Source organism: Schistocerca gregaria, chromosome 1 (genome assembly GCF_023897955.1).
Source record: "Schistocerca gregaria isolate iqSchGreg1 chromosome 1, iqSchGreg1.2, whole genome shotgun sequence".
Lineage (NCBI taxonomy): Eukaryota > Metazoa > Arthropoda > Insecta > Orthoptera > Acrididae > Schistocerca > Schistocerca gregaria.
The window spans coordinates 963,870,694-963,879,513 of NC_064920.1; the positions used below are offsets into that span (position 1 = coordinate 963,870,694).

The 8,820-nt window shown below is 43.9% G+C and overlaps 1 pseudogene; it reads left to right on the forward strand.

Annotated features, from left to right (window-relative positions):
* The first annotated feature begins 3,127 nt into the window (after positions 1-3,127).
* LOC126287980 (5S ribosomal RNA) lies at positions 3,128-3,245 on the forward strand (annotated as a pseudogene).
* Positions 3,246-8,820: the final 5,575 nt, after the last annotated feature.

Here is an 8,820-nt window from a genome sequence, read left to right on the forward strand (position 1 = left end):
AACATAAGAAGAAATTGAACATAGGCTGTGGGGGATGTTAACACGTCTGACACATTTAACCAACATTGGCTTCTCGTAATACGTCTGACTTTTAGTGAAAACTCCACCAGTCACTTCCAGTAGTCAAACCAGACCCAAAACATTTCTAATAATAGATAGCGGGGGCATACACACACCAAAATGCAAACGTTCCAAAATTCTCTCTCCAGCAAATTCCAGAATATGCTGTAGGGCCCTGAGTAGGATCCTGGTGCAACTCGTATCCACGACCAAACCCGAGCATCTCCGGACAGGAAGGGCCGTTGCTTCTGCTGGAGGACAGCAGTTGAATGGCGTGATGCTAGTGAGGCCTCGGTCACCCAGTCTGACCTACAACGCAAGCGGTTGCCCTTGAAGAACAAAACTGTTAAGGCTTTCGTGATCACTTATTGACAATTTGCCTACTAGCTTCTGTCTCAGGTTCTTCAGCCGACGTTCGTTTGATAACTTTTCTGACGTTTAGCCCGTATGAGTGGCTGATATTGCCAAAGCTTCACGCTCCATTGTTGATAGCGGAATGGAATCGAGCTCGCTGCCCGCGGTCGCAGATTATATGCACGTGGCGTGCAAACTCCTGAGAGCGTCCCTGTTCTCATTTCGCTATGATTCTCCCCTTGCTACATGCTACCGTCGTTCTGTGAAGCACGGGAATCCAAAGTTAGTTCACTCTCCTCTTTGTTGTTGAAGCTATTGTCACTTTCGTAAAGGACTTGAACTTGTTCGTTGGAACGAACACCAAACTTAACATAAAGTGTGAGTTAATAGAACAAAAATTAATGTGAAACGGCAAAACAACAACAAAAGCATCGAATTTCAAACATTAAGATTGAAAAAGACGTAGCATTAGGAAGTGAAAATTTCTCCTATGTGAGGACTATGATTACACAATATCGCTGAAGCCGAGAAAAGATGACAGTTTTGATAGTGTTTTGAAGTCCGCTGTATTTTAATATTATTTTTCGTAATTGGCTCTATGTTAATGCTAGATGAGGTCACATTTACAGACAAAACTTTACATTTTCACATGCGACATGGATATCTTACCCAATAAAATCTAAGAAGAATATCACCTTCCTGATAATAGTGACAACTTGCATATAATGCGGAGGAATTAAAAATTAAACTCTTTTTGATGTATAGAAAAGCTCGTCCTTAGGTTTAATTCACCACAATTGTTTCAATGAAGTCATACAAATAGCTTCACAGTCTGATAGACCACTTAGACTGAACTGTAGAAAAAACGAATATCAGGTTTTTCCTTGTAAATGGAATACTGGGAAACTCAAGTTTATTTGCAAAGGAAATTGTTTAGCTACAAAACATTGTTCGATACATATCAGGTCACAATAACAACAGATACTGAACGCACTAAACAAGAACATCAGGAATGGTCAGAATTGCTTGTATCATGGGACAGTACTGGAAATCTCAATTGCCAGATATTGTTTGTTGTTGCTGTAGTCTTTAGTCGGAAGACTTGACACAGATCCCCACGCTTCTTTATCCTGTGCGTGCATCTTCCTCTCTGAAGTAGTGTTGCAACCGAAACCCATTTGACCCTCTAATATTTTTACATCCCGTACTTACCTCCAGTACTAAACTGATGACTCCTTGATATCTCAGAATGTATCCTGCCAAACGATCCCCTCCTTTAGTTAAGTTATACCACAAAATTTAATTATCTAGTCTTCATCATTCTGCATCACATTTTGAAGACTTCTATTCTTTTCCTGTTTGAACTGCATATTGTCCACGTTTAACTTCCGTAAAAGGCTACACTCCAGACAAATACTTTCGGAAAAGATTTGTTAAAACCTGAATTTATATTCGATGTTAGCAATTTTCTCTTCTTCAAAGACGCTACTTCGGCCCTCATCAGCTATTTTACTGTCCAAATTGCCAATCTCTTCTAGTGCTTTTAGTGTCTCATTTCCTAATCTAATTCCTTCGGTATCGCTCGATTTCGTTCGACTGCACTCCATTACTCTTATTTCGCTTCTGCTGATTCTCATGTTATATCTTCTTTGAGGATACTGTCCATTCCGTACAGCTGTTCTTCCAGGACCTCTCCTGTCATCGGGAAACCTCAAAGTTATGTTTTTCTTCAAATTTTGTCTCATTTCCTTCTCAGCCACTGCTTCCCTTTCATATCATTCGCCTCTTACAGCTACCGTCTGATTTCTGTGCAAGTTGTATTCAACCTTTCGCTCCCTGTATTTCAGCCCTGCTACCTTCAGAATTTCAAATAAAGTATTCTAGTCAACAGTGTTTCTCTAAGTCTACACTTGCTGCAAATGTCAGTTTACCACTTTTAACCGATCTTCAAGGATACGTCGTAGGGTTAGTACTGCCTCACGTGTTCCTACATTTCTCCAGAACCCAAATTGATCTTCACTGAGGACGGCTCCTGCCAAATGTACAATCTTCTGTAAATAATTCGTGTCGGTATTTTGCAACTTTGACTTATTAAATTGACAGCTCAGTAATAATCACACCTGTCAGTACCTGATAGTAGCGATCTTTAAAGAACTGTAAGAATGAAAGAGTGTAAGATGTCAACATTCGGATATCAGACCTGAGTAAGAAGTACGTCAGTCATCCGGGACTTTCGTTTATAATTTATGGAACAACGGATACGGTAGGAAAGTGACAATTTTCTTCGTGATCTCATCATTAAATCAGTTATTTACAACAGGAAAGCAAAATTTCATTATATATAAAAAGGGGGGGGGGAGAAGAGAGGAGGTGTACAAAGTGCTTCCTAATTGCCTGTATTATTTAGTTGAATTATCTTTCGTAACGCAGCGATTTTTAAAAGTTTTATTACTTGCAGTTACAATATTTTTGCTCTTCATTTGTGTTTAGTTTTTGAGAGTGAAGGCTCTGCGCTCTCAATGAGAATTTCTATGTGTGCACCTGACAATACTGTGCGACACATCTTTGTTATTCGAACAAAAGATAAGGCCTTTTTAGGTCACTCACATAGTTACCCGCAGTCGATATGTGAAGATTTCGGTCAACTAGGTTTATGTACGAAAATTTGCATTACAGTATGGCAAAGAATAAGCAACGTTCTAAGCTCGACAATGGCAACGGCCATGCTGCAGTGGATACACCAGTTCCCGTCAGATCACTGTAGTTAAGCGCTGTGGGGCGTGGCCGGCACTTGGATGGTTGACCATCCGGGCCGCCATGTGCTGTTGCCAGTTTTCGGAGTGCACTCGGCCTAGTAATGCCAATTAAGGAGCTACTCGACCGAATAGTAGTGGCTCCGTTCAAAGAAAACCATCATAACGACCAGGAGAGCAGTGTGCTGACCACAGGCCCCTCCTACCCACATCCTCATTTGAGGATTACACGGCGGTCAGATGGTCCCGATGGATCACTTGTGGCCTGAATACGGAGTGCTAAGCTCTACAATGTGTACCATGATTTTCAAATTCACGGTGCGCTGTTCTTCCCTAACGCCCAGCCAGCCACGGCAGCGCCTATGTTGCGCTCATAGTGTGGGCAGAGGGTGCGGGTGGTGGCATTTCGTGCTCAACAGCGCCATTCTGATTCTTGGTGATACGGCGCAAAATGGTAGAGGTTAATCTGCTATATTGAGTGATACCAACAACATTATCTGGGGACCAGCGCAAGTGTTTCGTAGGGACCACGGGACGAAGTTGTCCATAATGGCAGGCTGGCCAGGATGTCAGAGTTAGAGAACATCATCTAGAAGCAGCGCTGTCGCCGTGATGGAAGTGGCGAACAAGCCTACAGCACGTCGACAAGGGTTGGGTGGGCATGGCGGCCGAGGTATCCATAATGGCGGGCTTGGCCTGAAGGTTTTGAAGTGGAAAGTCAACTGTACCAAATGGCAACGACGTCATCTGGAGACAAGCGCTGCCGCCGCGGTGGAAACAGCAAGCATACAAGCCTATGGCGCGTCGTCATGACCAATGATCAGGACGGGGGCCGAGGTTGTCCTTATCAGCGGGAAAGTGTTGCCGCGCAGGATTAGCCGAGCGGTCTAAGGCGCTGCAGTCATGGACTGTGCGGCTGGTCCCGGTGGAGGTTCGAGTCCTCCCTAGGGCATGGGTTTGTGTGTTAGTCCTTAGGATAGTTTAAGTTTAGTAGAGCGTAAGCTTAGGGACTGATTATCTTAGGAGTTAAGCCCCATAAGATGTCACACACACTTGAACATTTTTTTTGGAAAGGGTTGGATGTGTTGGTCAGCGTGATGGGGAGATGAAGTGAGAACAACTTCAGCCGGAAGACGTTGTGACTAGTGGCACAGAGTAACTTCTTCATCTGTACTAAAGGCAGACGAATCAAGAGGTAGCGCCAGTCCTACTATGTGGCACTGCTCGGACTTGTTTTGGGTGTCGCGTGGTGGGCCCTAGTTGTTCTCTGGACCACAGTTGGGGTAGAGGGGTTGGTTGTTCGCCAACCACTGAGACGGAAGTTCAGCTAGCCTTGGAGTGTCGACGAGCTTGGCAATCTGCGGAGTCAACGGACAATGCAGCATGTGGCCGAGCTGTCATGGATATCGTCTAGGTGGAGGCTGGACATGTCTTTACCTGATGACCAGAAAAGATGGCGACAGGAACCAAATGCGATGAGTGGTCTTTGATGTAACATACAGAGAGCACTAGGAGTGTTGTCTGCATTGTTTATCTGGCAGCTGAAAAGTTGTCAGGTAAATGTACTGCAAGCTTACAGTGTGGTTTGCGTGCAAAATGTTTGTTACTACATGGCGTGGCCGTGGAGGTGCAAGAGTGTGTATTTTGTATATCTCTATGCCGAGTATGTGTTCTGTCGTTGTACAGGAGATAGTTCTGTATTCTGCCTCTAATCATGTTGATGGTGTATTTGACTGAAAACAGATTTAGGTGTTAGGTAGCCTTTTCTGAAGATATTTGTCTGGAATGCAGCCATGTATGGAAATGAAACGTGGACAACAAACAGTTTGGACAAAAAGAGAATAGGAGATTTCGAAATGTGATGCTACATATGAATGCTGAATATTAGATGGGTAGATCACGTGAGTAATGAGGACACTGAATAGAATTGGGAAGACGAGGAATTTGTGGCGCAACGTGACCAAAAACAAGGAATCGATTGATAGGACACATTCTGAGACATCAAGCGATCACCAATTTAGTAGTGGACGGAAGAGGTGATGGAAAAATTCGTAGAGGGAGACCACGAAATGAGTACAGTAAACTTATTCAGAAAGATGCAGGGTTGCCGTAGTTATTCCGAGACGAAGAGGTTCGCACAAGATAGAGTAGCATGGAGAGTTGCATCGAACCAGTCTTCAGACTGACATTACTTTTATTTATTTTATTACTGTATTCCGTCCAATTTTACATCAGATTTAGCTATGGACAGAATATTCTATTGATGCCATAGCGTTTTTGTGCAAATGCTTATGTTGGTAATAAGTGCTCTTATAAAATAACCCCACTCCTGTGTAATCACCAGGCCATATCCCAGTCTCCCGTAATTCTGCACTACAACAGGTAGCAGAGCATGGTTGTGCATTGTGCCGGTATGGTGTTTGTAGCCATAGCTTGAAGGTATTGAGAAATTGTATGTTGCTTTCCCTTACGGTCGTGCAGGCATGGCCACCAGGAAGGCACCAAGTCCAGATTGTTATGGCAAGGACAAGTTAGCATTTGTGGTGTGTATTTGGGGTGGGCGACTAGGAGTGCTGTAGCAGAGTTGTCCCAGCAACTTTGGAAGGTCATGGGCGAGCAGCTGCTGTTGACACCGGGGAAGCGGACGGATGCGAGCAGCCTTATAGAGAACATTGGGATGGCTCTCAGGAAGATGGAACAATCACTGCAGTTTTCCGAAAGTCTGATACATTCCGAGGCGTAAACGCATAGGTTACATGGGAGTACTAATTTTTTTCCTTTAACTGATATACAAATGTAATCATTTCATGTACTCTGCAACTGTTGCACCTGTTGCAACAATAAATCTTGAGTGAATGGGAAATTTCTAAAACGGTTAACCAAATTTTACCTGTATATGTACAAAGTGCGTTCAAAACGTTTTGCACAGTCGTCTCTAATTTTTGGTTACCATACTTGGAACAAACTCAATGTACCCTCCATCAACCGTGACGCATCTGGCCCAGCGTTCTTTCCATTATGTAAATACGCTTTAAAATTCTGGGGATTGAGGTTTACGCCATCGATTCACACAGAAAATAAGGTCTTTCTTACTATCAAATGTTTTACCTGTCAGGTGGGCCTTCAGACGACCAACGTCCGGACTGTAGGGGAGATGAGAAAAAACTTTCCAACCCATTTTCCTGATTTTCTTCTGCGTCTTAAGGGCTGTATGGGGTTAGGCATTGTCATGGTACGGTCTGATGAGCTGACCCTAAAGCTGTGGTCTGTGCGTCTTGATGGCACGTCGCGGCTTGTCCAATGACAAACAGTAACGGTCCCGGTTTATTGTGGAGCCAGGTTCCAAAACGTTAATGAAAATGAAACCACGCTGATCCCAGAAGAAGGAGGCCATCACCTTTCAGCCTGCTGTTCGTGAAAGTCTTGGTTTCTTCTTCCGAGGGAACTCGGATGACGCCACTCCATGGATTGGGTTTTGTTCTCAAGTGCGGACAAAAACAACCATGTTTCATCCTGGGTAGTGACGCCGTCAAAACACTGTTTCCACTCTTCAGTAAAGGTCTTGATGAGACCCTCGCACACATCCTTCCTCATCGTTTTCATTTCCCTTGTCAATAACCTAGGCACGCAACGTGCACAGTTTGTTCTGTGCCCTAGTGACTGTACCAGTGATACGACACTACCCAAAGACAAACAAGTCATTTCAGCAAGCTGTCGTATCATCACACATCTGTCATTTTGGATGGTTTGATCAATGGTCTCCTTATTCACATCACTCAATGCTATCGATGGACTACAGCATCGTGGATTGTCCAGTAGAGAAAAATAACCTTCTTTAAACCTCTGCAACCCCCGATCCACTATGTCCTCCCCATAAACAGGGAGTAACTTCCTGTGAATCTCATTTGTAAATAAGAGAAAACACTTTTGTACACCAACTTATAGCTAAATGTTCCAACAATGTTCACAAAAATTTCATGCTTCTTCTGCAAAAAATAAAACAACTATAGACGACTCTGCAAAACTTTTTGACATCTATATATACAGGGTGTTTAACTAAATGTGTTTGCCTTTGTAAGTTACGAAGTAATAGGCGATTGAAATATTGATTGCGATAGGTCACCATAAGTAAGGTTACACTGTCTGCGGAGCTATGAACAGCGAAAAATGTGCCGGGCACCCACCGTGTTCATACCACATTCTGTTCCTTATGGCGCCGTATGCCAGTACAGAAAACGTAAGGTAGTGAAGTTTGTGACGTGTTTGTGCGAAGACTGTTGAACACACGAAAAAATTAGAAAGAAAAACAGTCTGTTAGATGCAGAGAGAAAACAACGAACACACTGATATGTCTAAATATTAAGACACCACATATAAAAATATCTGGACTTATACACGTTACATCCTGCGTCTCACAGCTGTGAGCTTTCTCTTCATTGCTTAGCAACGGCTGGCTTTGTATTTAAGATGCGTGTGCATAATAGAAAGATTGAATTTATAACTACTTTGGGCCGTCGCGTTTTTCTGGCTCGCCAGCGCATTTGCAAGTACCTCGCCTTCGCGCATTCATCTTTGCTTGTGGCGCGTGCTGTGTCTTGGCTGCCTTACCTTCGCCGGAGGAGTTAACTGGAGGCTCTCGTCAAGGACGTGTTCAGTTGGTGTTCGATGTTACCTGAGGCCGGAGTGCGCTTGTAGTGGAGCGGGAGCCGACCACGTGTATGGGGCAGCTTGGTGGAGAGCCTTTCCTGTCACCTAAGACGAGGCTTGTTGCTGCCAGGGGTTGTGTGCTGCTGGTTCCGGACACGGCTGTCTACGGGTCGTCCGCTGCCTTATTGCCGCCTGCTGAACCCGACGCAAGCCATATCTGACGTCCAGCGAAAAGTGAAGTGAAATTGTACTTAGGGCATGTGTGTGAAGGTGATGAGGGCTGCTGCTGTAAGCGCGAGGGTGTTACCATGGAAATAAAGGTGTGCCTATGAAGAGTCCATGGTGTTTAGGACATGTGTTAAATATTAATATAAAGCACTAGCTTGCCTGTTTCAGCTCGTGTTAAATTATTGTTTGATGTAATACGTAATCAGCTGCAAGGCTGTAATCTGTTTATCAAATACACTGCAGTGAGCCCCAGTGAAGCTTATAACGAAATTTTCAGAATTCTGCTAGTTACGGTTATCACTGAAAAGTGGGAAACAAGAGTTCACGTAATGTAATTGTGACTAAGATTGGAGTGCCCGCTGGCCTTGCTAGTAATTCTAAGTTTTTTTTTTAATATCTTAATAGCAGGCAATTTTTCTTAAGGTTATTGCTAATATTTGCGCTGTTGGTTGTACTTAATGTGTGTAGTTCATTGTAGTGGGGTAAAGGCAGTGTGCCGTTTCATTAGTGAATAATTTAACGTGTTATTTAATATCTTTTGGCGTTTCTTTACATTGTCCCTGCCCACCTGTTGTGTGGGCTTGTTAAATGTTACAGCTGGCTGGCTGGTGTTTGGAGTAAGCACTACCTTTCCACCTATGGGTACCGGGGCTGTGAAACCCTGGGTAGCGGGAGGTGACTCCGAGTCGAAGCTCGAGAAGTGGGTTTGTACGAACTGCCGCCTTCCGCCTTGGCTTCTCCAAGTTAAGTTTTCGTTCTGTCTTCGAGCGACCTGGCG